Source organism: Nicotiana tabacum, chromosome 9, assembly GCF_000715075.1.
Source record: "Nicotiana tabacum cultivar K326 chromosome 9, ASM71507v2, whole genome shotgun sequence".
NCBI lineage: Eukaryota > Viridiplantae > Streptophyta > Magnoliopsida > Solanales > Solanaceae > Nicotiana > Nicotiana tabacum.
Window position 1 is genome coordinate 88,180,769 of NC_134088.1, and position 24,524 is coordinate 88,205,292.

Genomic DNA, 24,524 nt, shown 5'->3' on the forward strand with positions numbered 1-24,524 from the left:
TTGGGGGTCAGTTCCAGCACGGTAGAAGTCGTCATTTCAGACAGGCTCAGACAGCTAGGTCATTTCACCGTGGTGCATCATTTGGCCATGGTTCTCACAGTCATCAGCGGGGACAGTCATCATTCAGTGCACTACCAGCGCAGAGTTCTCATCATACCCCTCCTGCTCAGGTACCCTTGGGTAGTTGTTTTAGGCATCAGGAGAAGCAGTTTTGTCAGAGGAGGGGTTGTTTCGAGTGTGGGGATTTTGGTCACATTATGAAAGATTGCCCTAGGCTATTGATTGGGACTCCACATTGGAGTACTTGGCCGACAGCACCAGCACCAGTTCCTCTACCAACCGCCCAGCCAGCTAGGGGTGGAGCTCAGCCAGCTAGGGGCGGAGCCCAGTCAGCTAGGGGAGGAAAATCAGGGGGTGGCCAGGCCCGTTTCTATGCCCTCCCTGCCAGACCAGATGCTATTACTTCAGATGTTGTGATTACAGGTATTGTCTCAGTTTGTCACAGAGATGCCTCCATATTATTTGACCCTGGTTCCACGTACTCATATGTTTCCTCGTATTTCACCCATTTTTTGGATATGCTCGTGAGTCTTTAGTTTCATCTGTACATGTATCTACTCCTGTGGGCGATACTATTATTGTGGACCGCGTATATTGGTCATGTGTGGTGACTATTGGGAGTCTAGAGACCCGAGTTGATATATTATTGCTCAGTATGGTTGACTTTGATGTGATATTGGGTATGAATTGGTTATCTCCATGTTATGTTGTTCTAGATTGTCATGCAAAGACCGTGACATTGGCTATGCCGAGATTTTCGAGGGTTGAGTGGAGAGGTTCTGCCAAGAAGGGTGATTTCATATTTGAAGGCTCAGCGTATGGTTGAGAAGGGTTGCCTGTCTTGTTTGGTTTTTGTGAGGAATGTTAGTGCAGAGACTCCTGCCATTGATTCTATTCCGATGGTACGTGATTTTCCGAAAGTGTTTCCTGCAGACCTGCGGGGCATGCCGCCTGACAGGTATATTGACTTTGGTATTGATTTGGTGTCGGGCTCTCAGCCCATTTCTATTCCACCGTATCGTATGGCACCGACGGAGTTGAAGGAATTGAAAGAACAGCTTCAGGAACTCCTTGATAAGGGGTTTATTCGGTATAGTGTGTCACCTTGGGGTGCACCGGTTTTATTTGTAAAAAAGAAGGATGGTTCTATGAGAATGTGTATTGATTACAGGCAGTTGAACAAGGTCACAGTCAAGAACAAGTATCATTTGCCTCGTATTGATGATTTATTTGACCAGCTTCAAGGAGCGAGGGTGTTCTCCAAGATTGATTTGAGGTTCGGGTATCACCAACTGAAGATTAGGGATTCAGATATTCTTAAGACAGCTTTCAGGACCCGATATGGCCATTATGAGTTCTTGGTGATGTCTTTTGGGATGCCAATGCCCCAGCAGCGTTCATGCATTTGATGAACAGTGTATTCCAACCCTATTTGGACTCATTCATTGTTGTGTTTATTGATGACATCCAAGTGTACTCTCGTAGCCAGGAGGAGCACGCTCAGCATTTGAAGATTGTATTACAGAGATTGAAGGAGGAGAAGTTGTATGCAAAGTTCTCAAAGTGTGAGTTTTGGTTTAGTTCAGTAGCATTCTTGGGGCACGTGGTGTCCAGTGAGGGTATTCAGGTGGATCCGAAGAAGATAGAGGCTATGCAGAGCTGGCCTAGACCGTCCTCAGCCACGGAGATTAGGAGCTTTCTTGGGTTGGCGGGTTATTATCGTCGCTTTGTGGAGGGATTTTCATATATTGCTTCACCCTTGACCAAACTGACCCAAAAAGGTGCTCCATTCAAGTGGTCGGACAAGTGTGAGGAGAGCTTTCAGAAGCTCAAGACTGCTTTGACCACAACTCTAGTGTTAGTTCTGCCATCAACTTCAGGTTCTTACACCGTGTATTGTGATGCCTCGAGGATAGGCATTGGTTGTGCTTTGATGCAGGAGGGTAGGGTGATTGCCTATGCCTCACGCCAGTTGAAGACCCATGAGAAGAATTATCCTGTCCATGATCTTGAGTTAGCAGCCATTGTTCACGCCTTGAAGATTTGGCGTCACTATTTGTATGGGGTTCATTGTGAGATCTATACTGATCACTGGAGTCTGCAGCATCTGTTTAAGCAAAAGGATCTTAACTTGCATCAGTGGAGATGTTGGAGCTTCTTAAGGACTATGATATCACTATTCTGTACCATCCAGGGAAAGCCAATGTGGTGGCCGATGCTTTGAGCCACTAGGCGGAGAGTTTAGGGAGTTTAGAATATCTTCCAGTAGCAGAAAGACCTTTGGCATTGGATGTTCAGGACTTAGCGGGTCAGCTTGTGAGATTGGATATTTCAGAGCCTAGTCGGGTATTGGCTTGTGTGGTCTTCAGGTCTTCTTTTTATGACCGTATTAGGTAGCGTCAGTATGATGAGCCTTACTTGCTTGTTCTTCAGGACAGAGTTCGGTGAGGTGATGCTAGGGATGTGACTATTGACAGTGACGGTGTGTTGAGAATGCATGGCTGGATATGTGTGCCTAATGTAGATGGGCTTCAGGAGTTGATTCTTGGGGAGGCCCACAACTCGCGGTATTCCATCCATCCGGGTGCCGCGAAGATGTACCAGAATTTGAGTCAACACTATTGGTGGAAACGGATGAAGAAGGATATAGTTGGGTTTGTAGCTCGGTGTCTCAACTGTTAGCAAGTTAAGTATGAGCATCAGAGACCGGGTGGCTTGCTTCAGAGATTAGACATCCCAGAGTAGAAGTGGGAGAAGATCACCATGGACTTTGTAGTTGGTCTCCCACGGACTTCGAGGAAGTTTGATGTTATTTGGGTTATTGTGGATCGGCTGACCAAGTCCGCGTACTTCATTCCAGTTGGTACTACTTACACTTCCGAGCGGTTGGCTGAGATTTACATCCGATAGATTGTTCGCCTGCATGGTGTCCCAGTTTCCATCATTTCAGATAGGGGCACCCAGTTTACATCACAATTTTGGAGGGTAGTGCAGCGAGAGTTGGGTACCCAGGTTGCGTTGAGCACAACTTTTCACCCTCAGATGGACGCGCAGTCCGAGCGCGCTATTCAGATATTGGAGGATATGTTGCGCTCTTGTGTCATTGACTTTGGGGGTTCATGGGACCAGTTTCTTCCACTCGTGGAGTTTGCATATAACAACAATTACCAGTCGAGTATTCAGATGGTTTCGTACGAGGATTTATATGGGAGGAGGTGTAGATCTTCGGTAGGATGGTTCGAGCTGGGTGAGGCTAGGCTCCAGGATGCATTAGATAAGGTGAAATTGATTAAGGAGCGGCTTCGCACGGTGCAATCTAGGCAGAAGAGCTACGCAGACAGGAGGGTCCGTGATGTATCTTTCATGGTTGGGGAGAAGGTTTTGCTGAAAGTATCACCCATAAAGGGTGTTATGAGGTTTGGGAAGAGGGGCAAGTTGAGCCCCAGGTTCCTTGGGCCTTTTGAGGTGCTTCAGAGGATTGGGGAGGTGGCTTATAAGCTTGTCTTGATACCGAGCTTATTGAGTGTGCACCTAGTGTTTCATGTTTCCATGCTCCGGAAATATATTGGAGATCCGTCCCATGTTTTGGATTTCAACACGGTTCAATTGGAGGGTGATATAACTTATGAGGTGGAGCCGGTGGCTATTTTGGATCGGCAGGTTCGAAGGTTGAGGTCAAAGGATATAACTTCAGTAAAGGTGCAGTGGAGAGGTCAGCCTATGGAGGAGGCCACCTGGAAAACCGAGCGGGAGATGCGGAGCAGATATCCACAACTATTCGAGACTCCATGTATGTTTCTAGACCCGTTCGAGGATGAACGGTTGTTTAAGAGGGGGAGGATGTAACGAACCGGCCGGTCGTTTCGAGAGTCATAGCCCCGTTTCCCCTATTTATGCTTCCTTTTGTTCTTTTCAGCTATATTATATTATACCGGGTTGGTTGGTTCGGGTCCGGAGTGGTTTCAGAGTGGAATGAGACACTTAGTCTCTAAAGTAGAAGCTTAAGTTGGAAATGACAATCGGATGTTGACCTATGTGTAAATAATCTCGAAATTTAATTCTAATGGTTCCATTAGCTTAGGTGATTTTAGACTTAGGAGCACGTCCAGAATACGATTTGGAGGTCCGGAGTGGAATCATGCTTGAATTGGCGAAAGTTTGAAATTTGACAATTTCGGTTGGCAGTGGAAAATTTGATATCGGAGTCGGAATGGAATTTTGGTAGTTGGAGTAGGTTCGTACTGTCATTTTTGACGTGTGTGCAAAATTTGAGGTCATTCGGACATGGTTCGGTTGGTTTCGGCATCGGTTGCCGTATTTGGAAAATTTAAAAGTTCTTAGGCTTGAATCTGAGGGTAATTTGGTGTTTGGATACTATTTTGAGTGATTCGAAGGTTCGACTAAGTTTGTATGTTGATATATGACTTGTTTGTATTTTTAGTTGAGGTCCCGAGGGCCTCGGGGCGATTCCGGGTGGTTAACGGATTTGTCAAAGTTGGAAAATGCAGCTGAAGCTGCTGCTACTGCTATTTCTGCACCTGCGGAAGGAGGAGTCGCAGGAGCAAGGTCGCTGGTGCGCAAGGGGAGTCCGCAGAAGCGGGCAGTGCTGGGCTACGCAGGATGCGCAGGTGCGAAGAATTGGTTGCATCTGCAAGCCCGCAGGTGCGAAACCTGGGATGCAGATGCGGAAAGGGGGGACGCTGGGCAGCTTCGCCGAAGCAGAAGGAAAACGCGCAGGTGCACTTTAGCAGGGACGGGGTTTTGGGCCTCAGATGCGGAACCTGGGCTACTCAGTGAGTTCCGCACCTGCGATGGAGTTTCCGTAGGTGCGGTGGCGCAGAAGCGTAAAATTTTCCGTATATGCGAAAAGCCTGGGCAGAAACCATAAATAGAACCCTTCGCGAATTTGGTTCATTTCCACCATTTTCAAGTCGGTTTTTAGAGATTTTGGAGTGATCTTTGAAGGGTGATTCAAGGTCTATCAGTGAGGTAAGTTGCTTGAGCCCTAATACTCGTATATATGGTAATTTCTTGTTGTTTAATCATTGTAATTAGTGAAAATGAGGGGTTAGGGCTTGGAAATTTTGGAGAGTAATTTAAGAATTTGAAGAACCAAATGATGTCGGATTTTGATGAATTTGGTGTGGTTAGACTCGTGAGTGAATGGGCTTTCTAGTTTAGTAAATTTTGTCGGATTTTGAGACGTGAGCCCGGGGGCCGGGTTTGAACCAATTTTGGGTTTTGAGTCTAATTTGGTATTTTTCTTGTGGAATTCATTCCTTTAGCATAAATTGATGGTATTATACTAATTATGAATTAATTCGGAGCATTTGGAGACTGAATCGAAGGGAAAAAGCATTCCGGAGTAGGAGTTCTACGCTGTTGAGGTAAGTAACAATTTTAAATCTGGTCTTGAGGGTATGAAACCCGGAGTTTGGTACAATGTGACTGTTTGGAGGTGACACCCATGCTAGGTGACGAGCGTGTGGGCGTACGCCGTGAGGGATTGAGTTGGTCCATCCCGGGAGACTATGAAGTCTAATAGCCTTTATTTGTGTTTATGTGCATTACTGTTTTTATTAGAACTTGATTGTCTTTCATGTTAGAAGTCATGCTTAGGCTATATTCCAATTATGGTAGTTATACTCAGTTATAGTGATTCTTGTACATGTTTACCCCAGTCTTTGTTATTTGTTTTTCCCTGATGATATATTATAACACTTTGATTTGGGCTGCTTTCCCTTTCTTTATTGAGAGCTATGAGACTAGAGAGGTTCATGACTGAGTAAGGCCGAAGGCCTGGTTGTGAGGTATTGTCCTATGGTACGTGAGTTGTCCGTGCAGCACGCGAGTTGTCCGTACGGCTCCTTATGTTTATACTATGGCACATGAGTTGTCCGTGCGGATCCAGATATGATATTATAGCATGTGAGTTATCCGTGTAGCACGTGAGTTGTCCGTTCTTATAGCGCTTGGGCTATAGGAGCCCCTCATGAGTCTGAACACCCCCAGTGAGCGCAGGTACCTATTGAGAGTGTGTATTGAGGGATGAGAGCCGAGAGTGTGAGGTTGAGATGGGTTGAGTGACTGCTGCCTTGAGAGGTTGTACCTACTTTATTTATTGTTGCACCTGGTTGTTATCTGTTGTTGTTGTGAAATTTTCGGAAGGTTCATATCTGTTTTATATGAGCGCGAAGTGTTTTGACTTATACCACAGGATTTGAAAGCACGTTCACTCTTTGCTGAAAAGTTTTAAATGAACTGTACTGTATAGCTCGTCACTGCTTCTCAGTTCCCTATTTATTTCTGTTACTTGTTGAGTTGGTTATACTCATGCTACACCCTGCACTTTATGTGCAGATCCAGGTGTGTTTGATTACGGAGGTCATTAAGTCCAGGAGGATCGAGTACCGAAGACTACGAGGCAGCTGCCAGCGTCCGCAGGGCATTGTCTCTCCTTCTATATATTTTCTTTCTGTCTTGTATTGATACTTAGACACCGGTTGTATTAGTTTAGTTATCTAGATGCTCATGACTTAGTGACACCCCGATGTTGGGCTATTTTTCCGCACTTATATTTTGATTTGGGTTTACCCCGTATTTATGAAGAAAAAAAAACTTCGGATATTTTAAATATTTTAATTCACTTCTCTTAAAATTTTGAAAGAGTCTTGGAAAGGTCGTCTTGCCTAATACCACGATAGGCGCCATCACGACATGATTAGTTTGGGTAATGTTGAAAACTGTACGGAGCCAATGTGTAATGTTGCTCTGTTAATGCCATCTCCAACCCTCCCCATTTCCCCATAATTGAGGCAATTTTTACCATAATGAAGCTCCAACCCTCCCCCATTTTTGCCCCCAAAATGGGGGATGAATAGTGTTCCTCCAAATATGGGGTATACTATTCATCTCCCCCATTACTATTCATACTATTCATGCATATTTTATTATTTAACTCTTTTAATTTATCTCTTTATATATACCTAATTATGTTTATGTAATATCTTTATAATATTAATTTTACATCTTAACTTTGGCGTATAATTTTGATAAATTAATTTTCGTGCATTTATTATTTTTATGTAAAATTATAAGTTAATTTTATTATAAGTTATAATTGTACAAAAAATATATAATCATCTCAAAAAATGAATGGTGCAAACATAAAATATTAGATGTTGCTAAAATTGAAAGGTGCGAATATAAAATATTACATGTTGCTAAAATTGAAAAGTAAAAATTGAAAATACATTAAAATTAAAAATACATTAAATTAAAATACATAAAAATTGAAACTACGGTAAATAGCATAATATTTAGTAGGGAGGTATGTCGTTTCCAGATACACTAAAATCATTATAGTATTGAATGAATGAGACCGAAGAATATTGTGGTTGTGAGTGTGGATATTGTTGACTTCTTGTATACATTATTCGTTGTTGTTCTTGTCGCATAAATTCACGACGAGTAGGATCGACAATAGAATTCACATCTATCATTAAAACTTTATTTTCTACTTTTATTTCTTTTACTCTTAGTTTTTCTTTTTGAACATCCAAAACTTCTTTTTTTGCCTCGGTTGCATTATTCATCGCCTCAACTATCCGATTATTTTTTGATTGGATTGTCTTCATATAATCTTCGTCAATTTTTCTCTTCATTTTTGCTTTCTTCACCCCATTAAGCCGTTGTGATGATGTGGAATCAACGATTTCAAAAAATTTTATCTCGACATAGAAGAATTAAGGACAAAGATGCTCATTTTGCACTTCGTAATGTATTAATAGATCATTTATGAGATAATACTAAAGGTTGAAGTTGAATATTTATGTAGTATTTCGAATGAATTTTATCGTTATGTAATATGTATTTAATTAATCTCGTATCACAATGATTTCACTTTTTTTTTTGAATTATTAGTTAATCTATAATAATTGCTTACAAATTATATTATTTAAAATTTTATGGAATTGTTTTAATGGAAATTACAAATTAATGAAAATAAAAGATGGAATTTATTTAATGAAATTTAAAAAATAAAAATTGAAATGAAAGATAATAATATAATATAGAAGAAAGAGAAAAATATAAAAAAGAATATTTTTTTTTGAGGGAAAAAATGGGGAATAGTCGGAGTAAGTTGTCCCAAAATGGGATAAAGGTTGGAGATGCACAGGTCTAGGTCCCACTGCCATTATATTGAAGACTTTGTCTTTACCAAACTATAGAATTATGCGTTCGTATGTGAGAACTGAGAAGTGGATAAGAAAAAAAAGCATTCGCTGTTCAAATTAAAGATGAGCAGTATATAAAATCGTCTTTTGGATTTCGTAAAGTTAAATATGATGTTACTAATATAAGAGGGTGTCATAAAAAATAAAACTAGAGTATGTGTATTAAAACATTACTCCCTCCGTTTCAATTTATGTGAATTTATTTTCTTTTTAGTTCGTGCAAAAAAGAATGACCTCTTTCCTTATTTGGAAACAATTTATCTTTATGCAAAGACTTTTAGCAACACAAAATATATGTGCCTCATTTTACACCACAAATTCAAAAGTCTTCTCTATTTTCTAAAACTCCGTAACCAATTAAATAGGTCTACTTAAATTAAAAGTTAGAAAGCATTAAATAATAAATCAAATACCTACATCAAAATCAATGAAGAAGACATACTAATTTAGTAAGAAAATTTTGGGGCCCAACTAAAGTTGATATTCACTATACTATGTTTCCTGACTCACTTTTACCAAGTATGCCAGTCTGCTTGTCATTCACCAATAAGATTAGCCGTTCGTGAGTGAAGAAGAATAATTTGTTATCTTATCGTACTATTTTAATCAAAAGTAGAAGACATACTAAGTGTCGTTGTTCAATCCCTCATTTTCTCCATATTCATTTATACTCACACATTACAATTAAATAATTTCGTGTAAAGGCGGGAAGTTCTTAAACATAGGGAGTCGAAAGTCTATCGGAAACAGCGTCTCTATCCCAAGATAGAGGTAAGATCTACATACACACTATCCTCCCCAAACCCCACTAGTGAGATTATACTTATAAGCACCTAATTTTTGACCATATTTGAATTTTTACCACCTTCTACTATGTAAATATTTTTAGAAATTTAATATATATATATTTTTTAGCTTTGTTATATTTTTTTATATAGGGTAAGAATTAAAAATAATTTAAAAGGTCAAATTATTACTATTAGTATTATTTTTATTTTTTATCTTTATTTTTAAAATAAAATAAATTTTAAAAAAACTGAAATAAATAAATATTTTTTTAATTCTCCGATGGGAATAAAATGATAGGAAAATTAAAAGTATGGAATAAAAAAGTAAAAGTAAAAGTAGGTAGAAATTATTTAATAAAAAAGTAAAAGAAAGTGGAAAAATAATTTTTAAAAAATAAAAGAATGTGGAAATTTCAAAAATAAAAACTAAAAGAAAGTTGAAATTAAAAAATAAAAGTAAAGGTCGCTGAATTTGTTTTAAAAAAAAAGTAAAGAAAGTGAAAATTTAAAAAAGAAAAGTAAAATAAGTGAAAATTAAAAAAAGAAAAGTAAAATAAGTGAAAAATAAAAAAAGTAAAGTAAAAAAAGTGGGAAATTAAAAAATAAAAGTAAAGGAAAGTGGGGAATTACTTTTTTTTAAAAAAGAAGAAAAATGGGAAGTGAGAATTCTTTTTAATTAAAAATAAAAAATAAATAAAATAAAAAATAAAATCTGAAAAATTACCGAATTTTTTTCTATAAATAGAAGAGAAATGTGAGGAAAAGAAAGGGAGAAGGAGAAAAAAAAAGGGATTAGGGAATTGAGAGGAATTAGTTTTTCTTCTTCTACGCTAAGAAAATTTCTACTCGTGTCATTCTTTCTTCATCTTTCTTTCAAACAATCCAACAAGTCATCACCCAAAACCCAACAAAAATACTTCATAACATCCTTTTTTATACGCCAAAAAGTGGAGTCAATAGTCGAGGTCGAGGATTCCGTTGGAGCTCCGTTCACTAGGTTTGATGTTATTCGTCGCTTATGCTTGTTCGGCGTTCGTCTGAGTTATTGTACCTATTCTTGGAGACTCATTTAATTAGAAATTTTGCATTAAAGGTTTATTCTTCCCTCTGTTCTTTTTATCTTATTTCATGTGATTTTATTTATTTGCCTTTAAACTTTATAAATAATAATGTAAGTTAGTCCTTAAATGTTATATGCTTAATTATATTTTTGAAAATATGGTATTCAAACTTGCTTTAAAGTTGGGAAGATTTGGACCCTAATGAGTTTGGGCTTCAATTGTTGGGTTGTAGGGTATTAGTATATGATATTTTATTTATTCAAATATCTAAAATCATACACTTCTTCCACAAGTAGTTCCATAATCCATGGCTTTCACAATAATCTCAAACTTAGGAAAGAAACAAATCATGAATGCGCTAGAATGCTTTAGGCGTACTCATAATTAATTAAATCATCGTGGTTATGTATACGTTCGCATGACATAATTACGATTCCCAAAACTAAAATTAAGGTATGCGTTCTTGCAACTTTGGGAGAAACAACCTTAAATATAATAAAAATATTATTAATTGCGTGCACGTACACGTGACATGATTTTGGCACAATAAACAAAACGGATTCACACACGTGATTCGTTTCAAAGATAATTCCATATTTTAATATAAAAGCGGACAGATAAAATATGGAAACCAATAAATCACAGTTTATCTAAAATTAATTAAAGCCAAGTTGTAGTCAATAAAGTGACCGTGCTAGAACCACGGGACTCGAGGAATGCCTTACACCTTCTCCTCGATCAACAGAATTTCTTACCCGGACTTTATTTTCGCAGACCAATAATAATAAAGTCAAACCTTCTTTTGACTAGGGATTCAAATAAAAGGTGACTTGGAACACCCAAAAAATCAATTCCAAGTGGCGACTCTGTAAATAAAATAATCCCTATTCAAATTTGTCACTTTAATTGGAAAAACTCTTTAACCCACAATAATCCATAACACATATATCTTTTGGGGGGATATAAAAGGAGGTGTGACAGCTTTGGCGACTCTGCTGGAAAAAATAATCTAGAACTCCTAGTTCAGGGTTCAGGGTTCAGAATTCGATCTTGTAATATGATCTATAGTTGGCTTTCTTGATTGTTGATATTATTGTGTTTGTGGGCCTAATGTGCTAATTGTCGCTCATTTACCGCTTTGATATTATTTGAACTATATAAACTGCCTTCTTACGCCTCCCTTATGAGTCTTCTGAGTTTATGGTGCACACGTGTGCGTGGCCCACTATTCTATTACAGGTCATCCCAATATAGAATGAGACTGGATCAGTAACTAGGCCGGGTAGACTTTCATGCTCCCGGTACGTTGCCTACACCTCGGCTCGAGCTGTCCGCTTGGGTAAGCCAGGTCTAAAATCCCCCCCCTCCCTTGGAATTTTAAACCTAGAATAACATAGCCTCATGCCGGATCCCTAGTAGGAACGTTTGTTTGCATCACGTGCATTTGACTTTGGGGAAGGACTACAGAGAACTGCTGCCAAGTAAGGGGTGCTGCGCTAACAGGCCTACGCCTCTTGTAAGTCTCCCACCATCTGAGTGCCGCCCCAAAAAATTGAAAGGTAGTGAATGAGACCCCACAAGTCTCCAAAATACCAGCAGTACGGAGTATCCTCTGACACCTGTCCAAGAAGTCATGAGCATCTTCTCTCTCTGTGCCACTGAAGGGTAGTGGATGGAGTCTCCCAAACCTCTCCAACCTACGCTGATCATCCTCAGGCATAGAAGGAACCACATAATCCTATGCAGCTGCAACCGGCTGGGCTGGTGGTGCCTCTGGTGTCTGAAGTCCCTGAACAACCTACTCGGGTGTGCGAGCGATGGGAGTTTGAGTGCCTCCCACGGCCTGAGAAGTGGCTGCAGCCGTCGACATAGAGACCGCCTGAGCAAGGCCGGTACACGCTGTCAGAATCTGAGCTAGGGCCTCCTGAATGCCTGGAATCACAATAGGCACAGGTGGTGCCTCAGCTGGTGCATCAATAACTGGAACCTGGTCCTGATCTGGGACAACTGGTGGATTTGCAGGTACTTCCCCAGCTGTTGTACGGGTTGCACCTCTGCCCCTACCACGGCCTCTACCGCGGCCTCGGCCTCTCGCTGCCCTAGCTGGTGGTACTGGTGGTTGGCCCTCCTGATCGGTAGCATGAGTCCTCACCATCTGTGAGAGAATGAAATAACAGATGTTTAGTTACTAGAATCAATAGATTCACATAACAAGAATTCAAGAATGTGGAATTTTCCTAAAGGTTATGTAGCCTCTCGAAGATAAGTACAGACGTCTCCGTACCGATACGCAAGACTCTACTAAACCTGCTCATGATTCGTGATACCTATGTAACCTAGACTCTGATACCAATCTGTCACGACCCAAACTAAACCTGTCGTGATGACGCCTATCGTGGTACTAGGAAAGCGGACATTTCCAAGACTCTTTTAAAATTTTAAGAGAAGTGAATTAAAATATTGAAAATATCCGGAGTTTATTTTTTCCCCCCATAAATACGGGGTAAAACCCAAATCAAAATATAAGTGTGAAAAAATAACCCGACATCAGGGTGTTACTAAGTCATGAGCATCTAGATAACCAAACTAATACAACCAGTGTCTAAGTATCAATACAAGACAGAAAGAAAATATATAGAAGGAGTGACAAGGCCATGCAGATGCTGGCAACTACCTCATAGTCCCCGGTACTCGAACCTCCTGGACTCAACGACCTCCGTAATCAAACACATCTGGATCTGCACATGAAGTGCAGGGTGTAGCATGAGTACAACCAACTCAGCAAGTAACAGAAATAAATAAGGAACTGAGAAGCAGTGACGAGCTATATAGTATAGTTCATTTTAAAAGTTTTCAGCAAAGAGTGAACGTGCTTTCAAATCCTATGGTATAAGTCAAAACAGTTCGCGCTCATGTAAAACAGATATGAACCTTCCAGAAATTTCATCACAACAACAACAAATAACAACCAGGTGCAACAATAAATAAAACAGGTACAACCTCTCAAGGCAGCAGTTACTCAACCCATCTCAACCTCACACGCTCGGCTCTCAGCCCTCAATACACACTCTCAATAGGTACCTGCACACACTGGGTTGTTCAGACTCATGAGGGGCTCCTACAGCCCAAGCGCTATAAGCACGGACAACTCACGTGCTATAATATCATATCTGGATCTGCACGGACAACTCACGTACTGCACGAATAACTCACGTGCTATAGAACAATACCTCACAACGAGGCCTTCGGCCTTACTCAGTGATGAACCTCTTTAGTCTCATAGCTTTCAATAAATAAAGGGAAAGCAGCCCAAATCAAAGTGTTATAGTATATCATCAGGGAAAAACAAATAACAGAGACTGAGGTAAACATGTACAAGAATCACTATGACTGAGTATAACTACCATGAACGGAATATAGCCTAAGCATGACTTCTAACATATAAGGCAGTCAAGTTCTAGTAAAAATAGGAATGCACATAAACACAAATAAAGGCTATTAGACTTCACAGTCTCCCGGGATGGACCAAGTCTCAATCCCTCATGGCGTACATCCATACGCCCGTCACCTAGCATGGGTGTCACCTCCAAATAGTCACATTGTACCAAACTCCGGGTTTCATACCCTCAAGACCATATTTAAAACTGTTACTTACCTCAACAGCGTATAACTCCTACTACGGAATGCTCTTGCCCCTTGATTCAGTCTCCAAATGCTCCGAATCTATTCACAATAAGTATAATACCATCAATTTATGCTAAAGAAATGAATTCCACAAGAAAAATACCAAATTAGACTCAAAATCCGAAATTGGCTCAAACCTGGTCCCCGGACCCATGTCTCGAAATTCGACAAAATTTACAAAACTAGAAAGCACATTCACTCACGAGTATAACCATACCAAATTCATCAAAATCCGACATCGTTTGGTCCTTCAAATCCTTAAATTACTCTCCAATAAATCCAAGCCCTAACCCCTCATTTTCACTAATTACAATGATTAAACAACGGGAAATCACCATTATTAGGGATCAAAAAACTTACCTCACTGATAGCCCTTGAATCACCCTTCAACAATCACTCCAAAAGCTCCAAACACCGACTTGAAAATGATGGAAATGAACCAAATTCGCGAAGGGTTCTATTTATGGTTTCTGCCAGGCTTTTCGCACATGCAGAAAATTTCACGCTTCTGCGCCACCGCACCTGCGGAAAATCCATCGCAGGTGCAGAACTCACTTAGGAGCCCAGGTTCCACATCTGCGGCCCAAAATCCTGCCCCTGCGAAAGCGCACCTGCGCGTTTTCCTTCCGCTTCTGCGAAGATGCCCAACGTCCCCCCTTTCCGCATCTGCGCCCCAGGTTTCGCACCTGCGGGCTCGCAGATGCGACCAATTCTTCACACCTGCGCATCCTGCGTAGACCAGCACTTCCCGCTCTTGCGGACTCTCCTTGCGCACCAGCGACCTCGCACCTGCGACTCCTCCTTCCGCAGCTGCGGAAATAGTAGTAGTAGCAGCTTCAACTACATTTTCCAACTTTGACAAATCCGTTAACCACCCAGAATCACCCCGAGGCCCTCGAGACATTAACCAAAAATACCAACAAGTCATATATCAACATACAAACTTAATCGAACCTTCGAATCACTCTAAACAACATCCAAACACCAAATTCCCCTCGGATTCAAGCCTAAGAACTTCTAAATTTTCCAAATTCGGCAACCGATGCCAAAACCAATCGAACCACGTCCGAATGATCTCAAATTTTGCACACACGTCACAAATGACACTACGAACCTACTCCAACTTCCGAAATTCCATTCCGACCCCGATATCAAATTTTTCACTGCCGACCGAAAATGCCAAATCTTCAACTTTTGCCAATTCAAGCCTAATTCCACTTCGGACTTCCAAATCACATTCCGGACGCGCTCCTAAGTCCAAAATCACCTAACGAAGCTAATGGAACCATCAGAATTAAATTTCGAGATCGTTTACACATAGGTCAACATCCAGTTCTATTTTCCAACTTAAGCTTCTACTTTAGAGACTAAATTTGTCATTCCACTCCGAAACCACTCTGGACCCGAACCAACCAATTCGGTATAACATAATATAGATGAAAAGCACAAAAGAAAGAAGAAATAGGGAAAACGGGGCTATGACTCTCGAAACGACCGGCCGGACCGTTATAGTTTCTTAGAGTAGAAAGTGACAATATTGTTTCGTAGAGTAGAAAGTGACAATTTTTTTGTTTTTCTATTAAGATTAATAAAGTTTCAATCTTATTTAGCGAAAGCTGATGGGGACCGCAATTGATCAAATCCATTACCTTCTCTTGTAGTAGTCCTCTCCCAATTATTCCTTGCTTCAGTGCTAAGAATAATCGGGCCTTTCCTAATACTAGAGTTTCAAATTGTCTAATCATATCGGTTTCTCTTATATTTCAATAGCATTCATCTAGTTAGGGGTCAATGAAAGGGTCATTTTGTATTTGTCCATTGGACTAAATATCAAATTAATGGTGTATAATATAAATATGTATTTGACTTTAGACTTTGAATCAATCTTGATCCTCTCCAAATTAGGGGCGGCAAACAGGTGAGTCGGGTGAGATATGAATAAGTCAAAATGGTAATATAAAAAATAGATAAATTATTTGACGTGACCTATATTAATACAGATATGATCTATATTTAATACAAGTAATGTGGTATCTATATTATATTGACTTGTTAAATATGATCACTTTTGAAAGAATTTCTAAGCCTAAGCTCCTGTGTTTTACATCTGTGTTTAGGGATCTGCATGGATCAGATTAGATCGGATTTAACACATTCCGGATTTCGGATATCGGATCAGATCAAATTTTAAAGATTGAATTGGATCGAATTTTTGGATTTCGGATCGGATTATTATGCCTCAAAGTTGCAAACTCATATGTATATTTTCTTTGTAAAAGAGGCAATACAGTAAGAAAATTTATGTTTCTACAATTATGAGAGTATTATGGTGCCAATATAGCTAAATTCAGCAATTATAAAGGTAATAACTTGGAGGAAGATATAAAGGAAGTACTGACTATCCGAAATTAAAGTTTAATATTTATACATGCCTTAATAATTTCGGATTTTGGATCAGATCGAGTTACAATTATACCAATCCGAATCCGATCCGAATATCCAAAATTTTAATAAACATAATCCGAAATATTATCCAAATATCTTAAATCCGAAATTGAGCGGATCGGTTCGGATTTCGGATATCCGATCCAAATGAACCCTATCTTTGTTAGATAACTCTTTCTAAGTTCCGATCAGGGATATTCTTCGGTTTAGACGATTTTAAAGATTGAAAGGAAAACCATTATTTTAAAAAAAGAAGAAGAAAGAAAACGGAAGCAAGTTTGTGTAGAACTTTAATAAAACTATTTACCCTTCCCTACCTAATTACTTTTCTACCCATCAAACTAATTACTTTTCTTACCCATCGTAGCTTTTGTGAGTAATTCCATCCTTTTCTCCTTTTCTTTTTTATTTATCTCCTTCTTTTCTTTTTTTTTTCTCCTTTTTCTTTTTCTCGTCTTTTTTTTTCTTTTTTCACCTTTTCAGTTTATTTATTTTTTGCCGAGATCATATTATTATTATTTTTACCATAATTTAATTTCACACTCTATTTTGGCTCCATCATTTTTTCCTTTTGTTTATTCTTTATTTCTTGTTTCTTTTCTAATTTTATTTAACTCTTTTTCTTTTAATTTTCTTTTCCTCTTCATATACTAATTTCATTTATTATTATTTTTCTCTTTTTTATTATTCTTCTTTTTTTATACAATAATAAAATATAACTGATATAGTAAATATTTGTTCATGTTTTTTTAAAATAACTGATATAATATATATATATATATATATATATATATATATATATATATATATATATATATATATATATATATATATATATATATATTTCAATTTTATTTCTTTTTTTGTTCAATTATTAGAACAACTTATACATTATAACTATTTTCTCTTATCTTTTTTGCTTTTTTTTTCTTTTTTCTTTTTTTTATTTCATTTATTATTATTTCTGTCACGACCCAATTTTTCCTCCGTTGGGTATCGTGATGACTCCTAGTCTTAGGGACTAGGTAAGCCTACCAATAATTAAAACAACAATATTATTTAAATAGAATCTCTTAAAATTCTCAAAACCGGTAGTACAAGCCATAAGCTCTACAGAGTGTTTGCTAGAAAACTTATAAATACAACTGTCCAGAAGTAAGAATAAACGTTGCAAAAGGAAAACTGGAAGGTGACTCCGAAGCCTGCGAACGAAGAAACAGGTTTACCTTGAGTCTCCACAGCAACGGTCCACACAGCTAGCTAAAGAACAAGTACCTGGATCTGTACAAAAATGTGCAGAAAAGTAGCATGAGCACACCACAGCGGTGCCCAGTAAGTATCAAGACTAACCTCAACTGAGTAGTGATGAGGAACAGTCAAGACACCTACTGGTCTAATAAACCGAACAGATATAAGTACATGAAAAACAGAAGTATGATGTCTACATAAAGACTATGCAATATGGCTCACAATACATTAATAGCATTAAAGCAAGAAACAACAAGTATCAGCGGAATATCATGAAAATGACGCAGACAAAGTGAATGAAACACAACCTAAATCCGGAATCACGAACACAGCAAGGACAAGTAATAACTCAGCAATTACAACCGCTTTTACATTAGGTTTTAGTCAACAACTCCACGAGGTACCGAACCTCGGACAATTCACAACTCACGGGTCTCAATACCCGAACCCTAACACTTGGCATCATGTGCCCTCGTAACACCTCATAACCACACTGACGACTCACGTGCCAATAGAGCCATTCTCACATAGAAGACAAGTAAACAAGGGTGAGCATCTATGCTCAATAATATCAAGAACACCTCTTATCCGATAAGAGTGCTTAACTACATGTATGCTTGTGCAAGTGTCCTAACATAGTCCATCCAGCAAATAAGCATAAGGAAGAAGAAAAACGGACAACACGTAGAATATTTTCTCACAGCTTTCACAAGATAAAGCTCACACAGGTACGTATACCACTATTCAAATATCAATAACAAGAATGCCCCCAGGACATAAATCATCACAAATCAATCCCTGACACAGCCCATCTTGTCTCGCCACATATGCAATAGTAATATAAATGCCCGCCTTGTCTCGCCACACGCGCATAATAATGTTCCCACCTTGTCTCGCCACATGCGCAACCCACACATATATATATCCCACCTTGTCACGCCGCATGTGCAAATATCCCACCTTGTCACGCCGCATGTGCAAATATCAATAGTAACAATAGCACGGCAGAAACCTCGTGCAACCCCACAATAACAACAACAACAATAACAATGGCAATAATACAAAGTACGACAAGTAAATCAACTCAAGAACTTTTAAATCACAGGAAAAATATGGGACCAAATTACAAGGAACAACCACAGTAAAGAATGCTAGGCGTAAAGAGAACAACTCAACAAAGAGGAAACTAATGTGTATCAACGATCCCACAATATACATTTCAACAACAGGGAAACTAACACGAGTCAAATAGTTCCAAATAAAATAAGTCGACTAAGGCATAGGATATCTAAAACTTCTTTTAAGGTTGAGAAATTACTAAGGATTTTCAATAATTTAATTAAGGATAAGCAGCGGAAAGATAATCATAACCTCAATTAAGACTGAACAAATTATTGAATGAAATAATATAAATTCCAAGTAAAGATAAGCAGTTATGAAAAGATAACATGGCTATAAAAGATATAACAGTTTCAATTAAGGCACATATGAATCAAGTAACGATAATAGTGGATCATGAAATAATTTATTCTAACTAAGCAGGTAGATGTGAATCTAAAATTTAAGATATATAATCATAACAAGAACAACTGCATATTCAATGAATACAAGGACCTAAGGACCCTAAAAAGGCCAACTTTACACAAATAAGCCCGTGCACGCGCTCGTCACCTCGTGCACACGGGCTACAATCAACATTGAAGACTCAAATCCTAAGGGAGAAATCCCCCACACAAGGTTAGGCAAGATACTTACCTCGAACCAAGCTCAAACAATCGGTGAGAATGCCCCTTTCCTTAAATATCTGGCTCTGAATGGCCCAAATCTAGCCAAAAACAATTGCATAACATGAATACAACAATAATAGACTTATCTAATCAATAAAATCAATATTTAATAAGAATTCCGAAATTCGCCCTAAAAAGTTGACCCGGGCCCACATCTTGAAATCGGGTAAAAATTATAAAATATGAATACCCATTCACTCACGAGTCCAACCATATACGAATTACTCAAATCCGACCACAAATTCCCCTTCAAAACTCAAAATCTTTATTGAAGAAGTTATTTCAATTTTTCGCAATTTCAACACCAAAAATCCGAAACTAAATGGAGAAAATAACTATAGATTAATGGAATACAATTAAAAACGAGTTAGAAATCATTACCCCAAAGCTTCCTCTGAAAAGCCCTTGAAAAATCGCCAAATCCCGAGCTCTCAAGTCCAAAAATGAAGAATGAAACCAAACTCTCGAATTTCTCTTTTCCGCCCAGGCGTGACCGCACCTGCGCATAATTAGTCGCATCTGCGCGACCGTAGATGCGCATGTCCAACCGCACTTGCGCTTTCTTTCGGTTCTGCGCGCCAAAAATTCGCTTCTGCGGAGCCGCTGATGCGCACAATTTCTCCGCACCTGCGGAGACTGTCAAGTCCAGCTCTTCTCGCACCTGCGCCTCAATCTTTGCATCTGCGGGCATCGCAGATGCGGAGGTTTTCTCGCACCTGCGACCCCTGGCACTCTTCCATTTTTCTGCTTCTGCGCTTGCCTCTCCGCACGTGCACTCTCGCACCTGCGGCCTCTTCTTCGCAGGTGCGAAAATACCAGAAGCCTGAAGACTTAGCAGTAACACAAATCAAACTTTTAATCCGTTAAGCACCCGAAACTCACCAGAAGCCCCTGGGACCTCAACCAAACATACCAACCAATCCTAAAACACCATACGAACTTAGTCGAGACCTCAAATCACATCAACTAACGATGAAACTACGCATCGCACCATGAATCGAACTTATAAATTTCAAATCTTTCAACTTCTAAAACTCGTGCTGAAACCTATCAAATCAACTCGGAATGACGTTAAATTTTGCAGGCAAGTCCCAAATAACATAACGGAGTTGTTCCAACTCTCAAAATCGCATTCCGACCCTGATATCAAAAAGTCCACTTCCGGTCCAAATCTCCAAAAATTTGATTTTCGCCATTTCAATCCTAAATCAGCTACAGACCTCGGATTTACAGTCCGGACATGCTCCTAAGTCCAAAATCACCCAACGGAGCTAATGGAACCGACAGAACTCCATTCCAGAGTCGTTTTCACATAGTTCCGACTACGGTCAAAAATCCTAAGACTTAAGCTTCCGTTTTAGGGACTAAGTGTCCCAAATCACTCTGAATCATCCGGTAACTGAATTCAACCACGCACGCAAGTCAATACACATAATATGAAGCTGCTCAGGGCCATATGCCGCCGAACAAGACTTAAGTTCTCAAAACGACCGGTCGGGTCGTTACAATTTTAAATTAATTTTTATTTTCTTTTTTCATAAATTTAATTCTGCACATATTTTTGGCTCCTTTATTTTGGCATATAGTATATCATTTTGGTATGCAGTACAAATTCTTTTTCGCTAGTTCAACGCAATAAATTATACATTATTGAATTAAATATTATATATCAAATGATATATAATATGTTAATTTGGTATATATTTCATATTAGTCTTTTTCACTAGTTCAACTCAATTTCATCCTAAATGTTAAAAATCTACTCCTGAATATATATCAAATTGACTCAAACTTTAGTCACAACCTTCAATCAAATATTTCAAACTAAATATTTTGGTTTAAGAAAAAAATTAAAGAAATATGAGAACTCCGTTGAAAAGTTTAAAAAAACTGAATAAGAATTTTAAAAAAAATTAAAGGACCAAATTATAATAGTATACTATTACATTATATAGTATACTGTAATAGTATACAGTTGGAATAAACTGTATACCACAATGGTATATAGTATATTATTTAATATACAATACAAATTCTTTTTCACCAGTTCAAATGGTATATAGTATGTTATTTTGGTATATAGTACAAATTAATCTTCTTTGCTAGTTCAACTCAATTTCAACCTAAATTTTAAAAATTCACTCCAGAATTTGCACCAAATTGACTCAAACTTTAGCCCCAACCTCCAATCAATATTAAAACTAAATGGCTTATACCAATAAAAATTTTCAAAAAATTTAAAAAGGACCAAATTAAAATAGTATGCTATTACATTATACTATTGGATTGAATTGTATACCAAAATAGTATATTTTTTGTCACGACCCAAAATTCACTGTAGGTCGTGATGGCGCCTAACGCCGCCATCAGGCAAGCCAGTGTTCGGAAACAGCCTCTCTACTCCTTCGGGGTAGGGGTAAGGTCTGCGTACACACTACCCTCCCCAGACCCCATTAGTGAGATTTTATTGGGTTGTTGTTGTTGTTGTTGTAAGGTGATCATCAAATGAACCTATCTAATCCTGCACATTTAGTGCAGAAGTGCAGCATGAGTACGTAAATCAATGCGTACCCAGTAAGTATTTAACCTAACCCCGGAGAAGTAGTAACGAGGGGTCGACATTGACACTTACTAAAGGTCTGATAAAACAATGTAATAAAACATGAGCAGATATGAATCATACGACAATGATGGAGTAAATCTGTAAGTAACATAATCTTTCAATTACTTTTTTTAAAGCAAGAATTTCTAAATCTTGTATTACCTTAACAACTCAGAAAATATCAAGTATTATTATAAAATAAATAAGGAATACAATATAATTGTCAGGCATCAATGGGAGAATTAACTCGTGAATATTCAGACTACTAGCGGTATAACGCACGATTCTGCCGAGGTCGTTCGACCCGATCCAGAATAATATGTACACTCCCGACGGTCGTGTGGTACGAACCATTAATGCATCTATATACTGCAGAGGCGTTCGTCCCGCTCTACAAGAAAAGGAAGAAAGTTACCGAATTACGAGACACGTGTTTACAATACAGCACATGAACAAAAAAATGAATATAATCTTTTCCACTTCTTAAATAACTCGCCCACAACTCAAATTGTTAAGGCTTGGCCTAGTGTACATATATTTATTTCTCAATCAATTTCAATTGTAACTTCAATTAATTAAGCCAACAGCATGAGTTTAAATAATTTAAATATTACATGATAAGATCCTAAGTCTACCCTGACATAAACATGTTGTAGCTACGTACGGACTCTCATCACCTCGTGCGTACTTAGCACCCACAACTAGTTCCACATAACAATAAATATCACCTAGGGGTAATTTTCCTCTCACAAGGTTAGACATGAGACTTACCTCCCTCCGAAGTTCCAAAACCCGCTCCAATGCCTCTCAAACACCTCAAATCGATGTTTGTCTCTTCAAAACTAGTCACACAATGTGCAACCCAATAAAAATATACTCTAATACCCATAAATAATCAATTTAAACAATTCTCAACTCCGCTCGAAAAGTTGATAAAGTCAACCCCCGGTCCACGTGCCCGGGTTCCGAAATTCTTTGAAGATAAACCTTACCCATAATACCAAGAAACTGAAATATATAATTTATTCTCAATTCCATGTCCAGTTTCGTGGTCAAAATTCAAAAATACCAAATTCTAGATTTTCTGCCCAAATTCCAAATTTCTACTAATTTTCATGTTTAAATCCATATATAAACCATGTATTTAACTTGTAATAGGTGAGAATCACTTACCTTGTGTTTCTTGATGAAAATCTCCCCTCGAAGCTATCACGACCCAAAATCCCAACATGTCGTGATGACGCCTATCTCGATACTAGGCAAGCCGATAATCTCACTAAACCACAATTTCTCTTAAGTTGAAAATATAATATTTAAATACAATATAAAATACCACAAATACTGATACAAACACTCCCCAAAACTTGGTGTCACTAAGTACATGAGCATCTAATATGGATATAAGTCAAAAGAAAACGGTCTATATTAGTCTAAGATCAAATACAATAAACTAATAGATAGGGAAGGAGAGACAAGGTCTGCGAAATACGACAGCTACCTCTGAATCTCCGAAAAAATTAACTGTGCGAGAAAATTAACACCCTCTATGTCCAGAAGCACCTGGATCTGCACACGAAGAGCAGGGTGTAGTATGAGTACAACCAACTCAGCAAGTAACAATAACAAATAAGGAATTGAAGATAGTGACGAGCTACACAATTATAGTTCATTTTCAGTAATTCCAACAGAGAATAGACATGCTTTCAAATCCAGCAGTTTAAGTCAAATCAATTTATACAGTTCAAGATCATGTAATCCGGATATAAAATCTTTCAGAGAATTTCGCAACAATGACAAAAAGAAACTAAGTGCAACAACAAATAAATAGCAAGTACAGCCTCTCAGGGCAACAATCACTCCACTCGTCACAACAACTCAACCACTCGGCTCTCAGCCCTCAGCACTCACACTCAATGGGCACCCGCGCTCACTGGGGGTGTAGAGACTCCGGGGGACTCCTACAGCCCAATCGCCATAATCTGCACGGACAACTCATATGCTGCACGGACAACTCACGTGTTGCACGGACAACACATGTGCTATAATATCCTGCATGAACAACTCACGTGCCATAATATCCTTACCTCACCGACAGGCCCTCGGCCTTACTCAGTCATCAACCTCTCTAGTCTCTTGGGCTCTCAGAAATCACAAAGACCAGCCCAAACAAAGATAACATAGTGTATCAACAAATATCCAGAAAGACTGAGGTATAATACACAAGAAAATCATGACTGAGTACAAGACAACATTTAGCAAATAATTCAACAAGTCCGCGACCTCTGCGGGTCCCAACAATACTATAACATAGCCTAAGCATGATTTCTAATATGATTTACAGTCAAATATCTTCAACACATAGAGAGCATTATTTAACTATACAGTTTCCACGGGACATACCAAGTCACAATTCCCTCGGTGCACGCCCACACGCCCGTCACCTAGCATGTGTGTCACCTCCAAAATAATCACATGACACAAAATTCCAGGGTTTCTTATCCTCAGGACCAGATTTAAAACTGTTACTTACCTCAAGCCGTGAAATTCTTATTCTGCAATGTCCTTTCCTCATGAATTGGCCTCCAAACGCCTCGAATCTAGCCATAAATAAT